This window comes from Macrobrachium rosenbergii, chromosome 10, assembly GCF_040412425.1.
Source record: "Macrobrachium rosenbergii isolate ZJJX-2024 chromosome 10, ASM4041242v1, whole genome shotgun sequence".
NCBI classification, from domain to species: Eukaryota; Metazoa; Arthropoda; class Malacostraca; order Decapoda; family Palaemonidae; genus Macrobrachium; species Macrobrachium rosenbergii.
In genome coordinates this window covers 25,250,183-25,262,552 of record NC_089750.1, presented here as the reverse complement: position 1 = coordinate 25,262,552, position 12,370 = coordinate 25,250,183, and the positions used below count along the sequence as shown (strand labels likewise).

General features: G+C 34.2%; 1 protein-coding gene across 1 annotated transcript in view; it reads right to left on the bottom strand.

The window, feature by feature from the left end:
• LOC136842564 (transmembrane protein 45B-like) overlaps window positions 1-12,370 on the bottom strand; it is a 45,400-nt gene that overhangs the window by 15,363 nt on the left and 17,667 nt on the right. The window lies entirely within an intron of this gene.

Genomic DNA, 12,370 nt, shown 5'->3' with positions numbered 1-12,370 from the left:
GTATATATAAATATATATAATTATATTTACATAAATATATATATTATATATATATAATTTTACAAAATGTAAAATTAAAATGTTCACATACGAAATAACATTAAATCAATACATTTTGCATAAACAGAAAAAAGCCATAAAGACATTGAACACCTGTATATATGTATATATATACTTATCCACATATACAGTATATATATATATATATATATATATATATATATATATATATATATATATATATATATATATATGTGTGTGTGTGTGTGTGTGTGTGTGTGTGTGTACTGTTGTACTTCAGTGTTTGTGTACTTGCCTACAACATACGAACTCTTGCAATATTCAGCAGTTATGCAGGTGAAAAATATGTGACATGGGTGTCTGATAATTCAGCCCCTTTCGTACAGTCACCTTTGGATTCAGCAGGTGTCAGCAACACGTGTTCAAGCAGAACTATCCATCTCAGTTCTGGATCAAAGCTTTTAGAACCTTTTGCCCGGTTTTAATCGGATTTCTAGGTGTGTCAAAGGAGGTGTGCATTTGCATGTGCATCTTGAAAATCCTTAGGTGCGAGGGCTCTTGTGAAACATTACACATTTGCTTGTGGGGAGCCAAACCAGAAAGACGAGCTAGAATGCTCGGGAATAGGGATTCCCTTTTTGCTGAAAGGGTGAGTACTGAACTCAGAAAATGACTAAGCTTTCCAAGTGTTTAATTTCTAGTGTTTAACTCCCGGTGTTTGTCTTTATTTCTTTTCAATATGTTTTCTGTGTGATATGAACTGAATGAGTTCTGATTTTAATGGGAGTTGGTTTTGTTCATTACAGATGTTTCGAAGGGGGTGGAAACCATAATCAGCCATGGCGTATAGCCACCTAAAAGTGGAACTGGTGACAAAATAGACTTGGAAAGTTATTTGGAAACAGACTTGGAAATAATGTAGAGTCAGGGGACTTGGTGGGAGACGGCAATTAATCCTAACACATTATGTTTTCTTGCAACTGTTTAGTTTTGCTTTTGGGGCCGTGGCTTAATGGGTTTTACTATCTATCATGGCTAATTTTATTTTACATAACTTGTTAGTCTTGCACAATAAACTTTATTTTTGTAAACTAGGGTTTTGATTTACACACACACTTTAGATTTTATGAGAGGAAGGGTGAAGCATTCGGGGAGAGAAAAAGGGAAGTCATTTTCGCCTGAGAGAGAGAGAGAGAGAGAGAGAGAGAGAGAGAGAGAGAGAGAGAGAGAGAGAGATCTTCACGGCCACAGCTACCATGTATGGGGGGGAGTAACATATATATGGATGTAAGCACATGAACACACACACTTTTAGTTGCATGACTATCACATTCACAAAATGTAAAGACATCAATACTGTTTGATATCAAATTCACTATACCCTGGAACATCTTACACCTAAGGGGAATCATGCCTGACAAGTGCTTCTGAGCCGTTGCACTTATCAATTATATATACAGAAATGCGATATATATATATATATATATATATATATATATATATATATATATATATATATATATATATATATATATATATATACATTATATATACTGTACAAACACACACATAATGTATATATTACACACACACACACACACACACACACACACACACACATATATATATATATATATATATATATATATATATATATATATATATATAAAAGATATACACAAATAATCACATTAACACGTGACTGGTTTCGACTTACTTTCATTACTTTCACGATACGCCTTACACACACAAAGCATAAAATCACGTTATACGGACACATGTGGTTACACAAGAGCACATTAAAAATAGCAAAATCACAAAACCCTCCAAATAACAGCCTTTATAGATTTTTAATGACGAATGTTTTAACGTAATTCAGTTTTAGCCATTCAGTACGTTTATTAATTTTTTATATTCCGTAAAATACCCTGATGATGTGATTATGAATCACGAAACGTGGGAAGCAATGAAGGAAATGTGAATCTCCAGAGTATTCCAGAGTATATATATATATATATATATATATATATATATATATATATATATATATATATATATATATATATATATATATATATATAGAGAGAGAGAGAGAGAGAGAGAGAGAGAGAGAGAGAGAGGGAAATCCTATCTTTCGAATCTAATAGTTGCATTATTGCAATTATGTACGTTACAAGGAAATTATAATGAGTGTTTGTGTAAATGAATGGCTGAAAATGACTCTGTATAAGCACACACAATTTTGCAGCAAATGACTAACGCCTTATATCCTTTTAGACGTCATCTCTTACCTTGAGCGAAACTCGGTCGGCTACGTAGGTAGGATGACAACGAATGTCTGAACGGTTGACCCGTTTCCTCTCTTTTATATACCCATGGGCACATACCTTTTTCTTGCCAGAAAGCCGTTCAAGGATTGAAAGAGTCTCCCAAGAGTAAAATGAAATGCAAAATGAATAAAACAAAAAGCAGAGGTCATAGCACTGATAAAGTGACACGAAGCAATAAATGCCGCTTATACTATAGGATCAGATTTATTTTTCTGTTCTGTCACGGTTCTGTCAGGGTTTTGACAATGATATAACGCACTTCATGCGTGCTATTATTACAAACTTCCTCTTTACACTTTTTCCACATGTAGAATTATATAAAGTATAAAATACGTCCTTCTTTCACAATCTGGTCAAATAGTCGATTTTACTGGCAAGTGACGAGACTTCAAGCGCATAAACACATTTTTACTGTGTAGACAACTTCTTGCGCACATTTAGAATGGGGAAACAATGAACGTTTTTTACCTTTCAAGATACTACGACCACAGCATGTTAATCAGTTAATCCGTAAGATGTTGTCTTTTTACGGTACGGCGAGCATTAATACTTGTCATGACTCAGTGTCAAAAACAAAAGACACAGGTTTGAATCTTGATCGGGCCAGATGCTCTTACAAATTATAATTACCCTGGGTGTTGGCAAGCAAGTCAACCGTACTGATCACGTCTTTATACCATACTTACTCCGTATCAGTGATCTTTTCTCAGAAAAGTTAACTTGTCATCGATGGAAAAAGAAGTCAACTGATAATTTTTTTATTTGACTAATGTGGTTAACACGGGCTTCAAGAGACAAAAGAAAATATCTCCTAAATGATTTCTAATGAAAAACTCGGTGGTTCAATCATTTTATTTTCATTACAATTCACGTTCAAATCTGATTTTTTATGTAACTTTTAATTTTCAGGTAGGTGATCTCGAGAATGATTAAATATAAACTCAACCCGCATCTGTCTGAAAAATTTTTATTATAGTTTTAAAAGCCCATAAATCAAGAAAAAACGGTGTATAGTAAAAGCAAAAAGTAAAAAAATGAATAGGCCAGCAAAATACATGGAGATAGTTCAGGAGGTAATCAGAGAAGAAGGTTCTTAATTCATTCTGAGCATCTACAGTAAAAAACGTTTTTTGATTTCAAGTATTATAATAAGTTGGTGAATGCCCGAAGTTATACAAGACCATCTGTGATAAAGACCAGGGGAAAACAGATGGAAATAACAAATAAATAAAAAAAAAACGAATAAGAGAGCAAAGATATACTTATTTTTATAATGTAATGTTATGGTCTCATAATAAGAGAATCACCATTCGTAACGCAGTCAGATACACATATCAGCAGCTTTACAGTGAAAGGTCTCCGACACTGGGGAAGTCACTTCGCTAAATCTGGAAGCACAGGAACTATAAGCGATATTGGAAATTTCCTGCTTACAAAAGACGGGCCAGCAATGAAAAGGAAACCTACCACTATTAGTAATCTAGTTTGGAAGGCAAAGATCCCAAGATACTGCTGACATAAAAAACTGGAAGAACTGAAGATCTGAAAAGTGTACGAGTAAGGTTAATCCTATCATAAATACAACAAGCCTGTTAAGAGGTCTCTCTTAAAACAAAATCCATACCGACCATCAAAACATTCATGTCTTAAAAATTATAAAACCTGGGATCATCTTAATTAAAATTAAAATATTTAACTACTACAGAAAAAATATTTAAAAAATGTTTGCAAAAAGACAAGCTTCACCTATAAACTTGAAAATTGGAAAGAATTTGCCCTCCGAAAGTTCATGATAGTGAATACGTACAATCATACCAGAACTCAGAGAGCATGTGTCTTCAGCACCCTAGACATGGACACTCAACCAGCAAATGCCCCACAATAAAAGGATCAAGCAGTCATCATAAAAACGCTAGTTACCCATGAGTCATAAAAGTGAGGCCAATATAACATGGTTAAGGGAACTTTCCAAACTTCTTAGCAACGGATTATACATCTATGGGAGAATTGACATTGGGGTCAACACCAACCAGCCTTTCTCAAGACTTGCAAGGGGGCAAAAGTCCTCATACGGCACTCAGATTTGCTTTAACTGCCAGTTACACCTAAACAATAACTAAACAATAACAAATTCACTGGTCTCTATGTTCTAATGATAACAGCGACTCTAAAAATTTTAAAACTAATCAGTGGTTGGGATATAATTGAGATAACTGTAACAAACTCTTGGAATCGCTAGAATCACGGAACATCCTTCTATGGGGGATAAAATTTCTTGGAGACACATTAAATCAAGTAAAATTCTTCAGCCTAAATTGACAAATAAGTTGGTGACTGCTCACTACCTTTTGCGTCCTCAAAGACATCTGTAAGCCTACACGAGAACTAAATTTAGGGCCATCTGTATACAATGGTTATACTTCTTTTATGTTCCCATATATTCTAAAATTGATATCAGTTGGCCTGCTACCTCTGACAAGTTTTCTTAAAACCTTTTGAAAATTTACACTATTTTACACCAACAACTTACAAAACGGATTGTTGAGAATATACTTATCATTATATAAAAAAAAGGTATACTAACAATATCTTTTCTCCTAAATGCAAAACGATTTTGGCATTTCTGGTTGACCCTTGAATTTTGGGAAATAAAGCCACTTAGACAGACACATGTTAGTGAATCTTGAAGTCTCTATAGCATTACTCAGAAAATCTTTAGAAATTATTTTACTAGATTCTTATGGTTGCTTTCATTCCTGTACTAAACTCTGAATTTCAAGTTTTAAGAACTGGGATGGAATTGCTGTACATACCACATACCTGTATGAACATTCAGGCAAGATTAATGCTTTACTCAGTCTCAGAAGCTACATTGGATTAGCTTCTCTAATCAGCATGAAAGATTTTGTCCAATTCCATGGACTTCATGAACTTAGCATTGATGTTAGCCAAGTATGAAGTCCATGAGAGTCTGACATCAAAAATCAATCCGTTGGAAATACTTGTTTTGCCAGTCCTTTGGAATTATTTGTCAATTTATAAACAAATCTTGGTCGAGGTGAAATTCAATATGACAAATTCGACAACAGCTGTTGTCATTGTTGAAAATTTAAGGATGGAAATTGAGATTATTTAAAAATATTATTATTGTTAAAATGAAAATGCTACTATCATTTATTAGGTAGCAGGGGAAAGAATCACTATATAATACTTTCCTTATAAATTACTTTTGCAATGGTGTAAATGGCCATTCCAAAGCAGGCAACAATTAAAATGTTAAGCGAATTTGAAGGAATTACTCAGCCTCATCTGTGGTGGACCACACTGACATCTATCTTTGGGTCAGGCTTGTCTTCCATTCCACCACTACTTACAGATGATAGTAGACTGGTTACTGCCCCAGAGAAAAAGGCTTAACTGCTTCACTGAGCTTTTGAAGCTAAGAAATCAGCTGAGGATATCCCTCTCCTTGATGCTTGTCATCATGAACCTACTCTTACAGAATCTGCATTCATTCAAGGCAGCTGATATAGTTGTTAAGGGTTCCAAAACGTCAATATTCAAAATCAGTATTGGCTGCGGATGCAGAACTTGACATTCTCATATTAATCTTTTTATTTAAACTTAATTTTGATCTTTCAATCCCTTAAACAGTTTTTGAAATGAAAAGTTTAATGGCACTTTAAAGAAAACTATCCCCTGAATATGGTTAAGCTTTTTCAATGGGGTGTGCACTTCATTCCAATGAAGACCATCCAGTAATTGTTTACCATTTTCTTCTAGTAAACCTGTTCAATTTGATGCGTTTCCTTACCAAATGAAGAGATTTCTGGCTCAAGAGATTTGTCTTCTTATTGCATGATGTACTTAAAGGTACATCATGCAATAAGAGTATTACAAAAATGCAGTCATCACCATCCCAACCTATCCCAGGAATCCACAGATCATCTATAAAAAATACTGATATCACAGATTATCTATAAAAAATATTGACATATTAGGTCTGAGCACTTTTGAATGACTAACGATTCCACCACAGCTCACACTAATAACTTCAAATAAAAACCTCAGTTCCAGCCGTATACCTTTTTCTATTTACCAAGCCAGAAAATATTTACAAATATGGAAGAATCCACACGACTTAACCCAAATATGAAAAAAAGGATATGAAGGATTCTTGGAATCAAAACCCAGAAACGAATATTATGAGTCCAAGAATCCTCTTGCCAGTGCTGGGAGTTCTTAAGTCAAGAGGAAGCCGAGGGAACACTTTTGATTGGTGAAGATGAAGATATATTGTTAAGAACAGCAAAACAATTTCAAAGTTGTATTAGGAGCGTAAAAATTAAGAGTAAATGTGATCAAGATAAATGAAAATTGATAACATGAATGTAACCTATTGATTCTTATAAACAGACAGAAGTAAATGTAATGAATGGTGGTAGAATGAGAAGAGAAGTTAATAACAAAAGTAAAGGACGAAAAGTAGCAGCCAAACCAGAAGACTTGGAAAATATGAGGTGTCTATGGAAGCCATTAGGTGGAATGCAAGGATAGTGAAGTGTGGATGTTGAAAGCAAAACAAATTAAAAAAAGGAGAAGGTTTTCAGATTCTTCTTTCAATATTACAAGTGGAATATGAAGGACTGAAAGGCAGAGAAGTAGAAATACAAAGAGAAATTCATAAAAAAAAAGTTAGTGTGCATTGAAATAATGATCAGAGAGTTTCAAAATGATTTAGTCATTCGGAGAGAACGAAAGACGATGGGTAAATAAAAAGAGAGCATAAATTGGTAATGGACACAGAAAGTGATGATAATACTGTATGGTGTAGAAAAGGTATTGAAAAGGAGGGTCCTTAAAATCTAAGAAACAAAAGAACGCATGCGACATAAGGCTGAATACCACAGAGGGAGGTCACTGAACCAGAATGGCGTTAAAAAAAATAGTAAAGACGGGATAAGAATGTGGCTGCCAGCGTTATGGCAAATGTTTTGATACGAAGGAATTGAGATGAATCTGGAGATCATATGGATGAAAAGTGCCTAGGTTAGATGCACAGGATAGATATTATACTAACCAAATTAATATTTATAAATAAAAATGGCTTTCACTAACAGAAATTTGTTCCAGTGTATTAAGTGATTATAAATCATATCGCATGACAAACGAGTTACTTGCACAGAGCTTTAGCCGATACTGGAAAACTGAAAAATTCCTTACATAACCATATCACTGTCCTCGTCGAGGAGCATATCATCCTATGCTCTAAAATATTAATAGTCAATCGATGACATGACTGGGTGGCGCTACAAGCAAAAAAAGTTTTAAGCGAAAAGACTAGTTCTGCGCTATTTTTTCTGGTTAATTTTCAAGAAATTGGTGTTGAGTCGTCAATCACGTTTTATTTAATTCATTATCATACAAATTTTATACTATAGATTTCAATTAATTGAAACAGGCTATCATGAATCCGTAATGGACACTTGCTTGTACGTATTACTCAGAAAAGATCCAGTTGTTTATTATGTATTCAAGAACCCTTATCCATTCTCTGACTACAGTGATGAATAAATAAATGCACATTTGAACTTTAGGCTTATTCTCCCCCATGTCTTGTACATGTTTCTACCTGGGCGTTACTAACAAGAAACTGTTTATTAACTAGGTTTATGACAATGTAGCTTATATTCCTAAAAGAATTGGCTGAAGATACCCCAAACCAAGGTAGGTCTCGTCATAGGACAAGCGTCACTTTTTCTATGGATGACCATTTCCCCTCACCACATTAGAGATTTTCATCAGTCTCATAAAAAAAGGCATATTTCTATATTTTAAGGGATGATATACACTACTCATTTCCAAGAATCTGGTTAAATGATCCAAAATACACAGAAGTAGTCAGGAGATTCCATAGTCTGAATGTGAATGGTATGAAGGAGTGATCAAACTGGATGAGCCGCGAATCTAAAACTTATATACAGCATCTTTGGGAGTGCTCCAGATCCATATATATGCGAGAGAGTGGAGGGAACATGCAGTCAAGTACCTCTCAAGAGCAATGAACACATGAGATCTAAAGAACAAGCAGTGAGCACTGATCGTCTAACAAAACTGAATCAGTTCTCCTTTCCAGTGATTTAGAAGCCTGACCAACGTAGAATTTGTCACATGAATTACCTACATCGGAACTTTTTTATGTACACATCCTTTGCTACTGTCTGAAGAGTTCTTTATCGGAGCTTTATTTATTGTATTATTACTTTTAAACGCTACATGAACATGAGATCTTCAACCGTTTGGGGAATATCTTCAAAGTGATTACAGTACGGCAGTTCAAGTACGTTTTTCATAGTGTGTCTCTATTGTTATTATCTACAAAAGCCTTTTGCCGTTTTCAGTTCATTGTCCACTGCAATATCAGGAAATCTCGATTTTTTGTCTTTATTCTTCACAACATCTATTTCATCACCAATTTTACGGGCTGCTCCAGAAGCAAGAACCCGTGCTGGCTTAAGGTCAATTCAATTAAAAATTATCAATATATTTAGGGCTATTTACACCTAATGCTTTTAAAAACATTAATTTGGATGGTGACTTCATAACTTAATTGTTGCGTCCTAGATAAAACAAAATTATGACAACATAATGAAATTGCTGATACTAAGAACCCTTCTGACCATCAACACCAGTCATGATTGCATCGTCCACCATGCTAGAAATATCTGGATCAAAATACGATCCGTGGCCTGGGTTACGGATTAAATTCCGGGTTGTCTTCAAGAGCCGTGAATAATGTGGAAAGGACGAAAGGTCTGAGTAATTTTGAAAAATATCATCACATTTCTAGTGAAGCGGCGAATAATATTAAGGGTATTATCACGTTAATATAAAAATCTGACATTCTTATTGCCCAATAAGATTAACAGTAGCCATAAATGAATTAAAAAGTGACCAAAAAATACAAATGACGAAAACCTATAAGTCTGGTGCACTGTTAATCTTAAGTAAAAGTAATGATACAAAAATTCAGCTGCCTTTCAGGTAATAAAAACGCAAACTTAGGTCAATAAAATTCCAGATGACAGAGTGAACAATAATTCAAGCAAAAACGTGAAAGAAGTGCTACAGGGGAATGAACTTCTAATCAACAGTTTTTGTGTGAATTCGCAAACTTTATGGTATTTGCGGAGAATTATAAAAACGCATTAAGATAAATTTTCCAACTAGAGCAATTATTCGCTCTACAATGTATCGAAATATTCACCATCCACTGATTTGTATCATTTCAGATTTTAATCTGAGTTATAATGTAGACTAAACAAATTAATTAATGTTAAAATTAACAGTGGTTGCAAGCTTTTGAATTTCGATGTAGTATCATTATTCACCAAAGGACCCAATGATGATCTGTTACAATTTTCATCTGAAAATTAAGTGCATACAGAAAATCCAAAAATACTTCTACATACATTCATTTTTATTTGGGTCACAACAATAGAGTTAAAAAAATATATTATTCAAATCTGTATTTCTAAGGACATTACATGGATGTAGCCCTGAATATATTGATGAAGAAGTACGTCATTGGGAATATTGGCAAGACATTAAAATATCCTGAAACTTTATTAAGCAATATATTGACAGCGGGAAGAAGAAAAAAAGACTTTTAGGCAATAACAAGAGGGACCCATAACTCAAAAACTTAATTCTCCTGCCATGTTGCACTAACTTCAAAGATATTCCCCATCTGTTTAAAACTCAAGTTTTAATGTGGCAATGAATTATGATGAAACTGATGTAACAAATCCTGTTGGTCAAACTGGTAAATCAATGGAAATGAGAGTCGAACTGCATGAAAAATGTACAAGACAAGCATATTAGAGGTAATACCTATGATATTAATTGGACAGGCACTAAAAGAAATGGTCTACCATTATAGCATGTCAGAAATGCAACCGAGTCTCCTTTTATAAAATAAATATTTGATAAGAACATGAATATCAGCCTAGGAATGTACTGACTTGATTTATTTCTTTCAAAGGAAATATATAAAATGCACAGATTTTAAGGACTCCTTAAGCCTTGTCCAAATGACAACAAATAATTCAGGTTACCTATCCTGCAAAAACAAGAATGATGAAGAGCACACCCTCTCTTTGTCAAAAAAGTTCTGCTTGTTCCTCGCAGGTGTCCACGGCACTCTTGAACTGCTTGTATGTTCGTGAGCTCTGTGCTTTCACCAGTCCTTTTGAAAATATCTTATATTTAAACTGGCCATAACTATCCTCTTTTGTCATTTTTTCATGCAAACTTCACGTGTTCCAGTTAGTTACCGACAACACACACCCACCCACACACATATATATAATTATATATATATATATATATATATATATATATATATATATATATATATATATATCTATATATAAAATTATATATATTCTCTCTCTCTCTCTCTCTCTCTCTCTCTCTCTCTCTCTCTCTCTCTCTCTCTCTCTCTCTCTATATATATATATATATACATATAATATGTCTACATGTAAATGACTTTTATTTACTGAAACGGAACAGGGATATCGTCCTTGCCTTGCTTTAAAATTAATATACTCGCGTTTGAGGTTGCTATGATTCTTACCAATTTATCTCTAGTACCCTACTTTAAGGGTCTTTTTATCCATAAAAAAAGATAACTCTTAGCTCTAGAAATCTTCATTTTGTAATAATGTGCCTCTAATCACAGTGATTTCTGTTTATGTTGAGTTCTCCTAATTACCCTAATATCTTTAATTTTCTGATATCTATTCCTTGACAAATTTTCTTCTTTTTCCTTTCCCTAACCCAAATTTAACACCATTTTTTTCTACTTTACTCCGATAAATATACAATTTCATGTTCTCCGTCGCTTTATACTTGCCTCCTCATTTCCTAAGTTATCTTTAATATCCCGAATTTGCATATCTCGTGTCAAACTGGCACCTCGGGATCAAAGGTCACCTTATTTATTCACCAGCTTCCCAGAAGCTGGTTTACCATACAAAACACATTCTTTTTTTCTTTCACATCCCTAAAGTTCCTGGTGGTTTCGTAATAATCATTGTTTACTTTATCTGCCACTTCTGTTTCCGCTCTCCTTAAGATACTTTTACCTTGAACAGAGTATATTATTTACATGAGCATACTCCTCTATGTACCGCCACTCTATCAACCAATGGCCTCATCAATCAATCCGACGTTAACTGACCCTTTCTCCTCTAAGTGTTCGCGCAAGGTGCTTATCACATACCTAACCTTACAGACCTTACAGTTCGTTCGGGATGCCCATTCTCCCCCTCCCCCCCTTTTTTTTTACCGTCATTATACTATTTTTCTTTGCGGGACTGACAGCCTCCTCTATTTTTTATTTTTATTTTTATCAGCGTCCTTAACACTGTTTACATGTCAACATTTCTGGTCCCTAGTTCCTTCTTGCTCGAAACAGCCAACTTTACGGGGCCACTCTACTTAGATTCTAGAGGCCAGGTGCTGGACATAGGATGTTACAGATAATGAAGTGGAACATTCTCTCTCTAATTTTGAATGTTATTTCTTTATCAATTTTGCTAATTCTCGATGCTTTAGTCGTTTGTCATTATATTTTTGCGCTTACTATGTTAAATCGTGCTTATCTAGCATAATATTCTATTTTTTTTTAAAGTCTCTTTTGTTTTAAATCTTTACAAGTGAATAAATTATCTGTGCTCTCCTTTTCGGTTCCGCTAAGGTCATAAAAGTCATCATTGCCTTTCCCCCCGGAAGTTAGATTTCGGTCTCACATGTTAATTAACTCAAATCTTTCTCTACGTCGATGGCGTCCCTTGCCCCGAGGTCTTTCATACAGTATAAATGTTTCCTCAAATATCCTCCCTTTTTTCTATTGATGTTTTTTTTTTTCTTTCTACCTAAACATTCTTCATCTGCCTCTTCTGTGATTAGTCATACCTTCTACATACAGGTCTTAAATAATATTTTTGCTC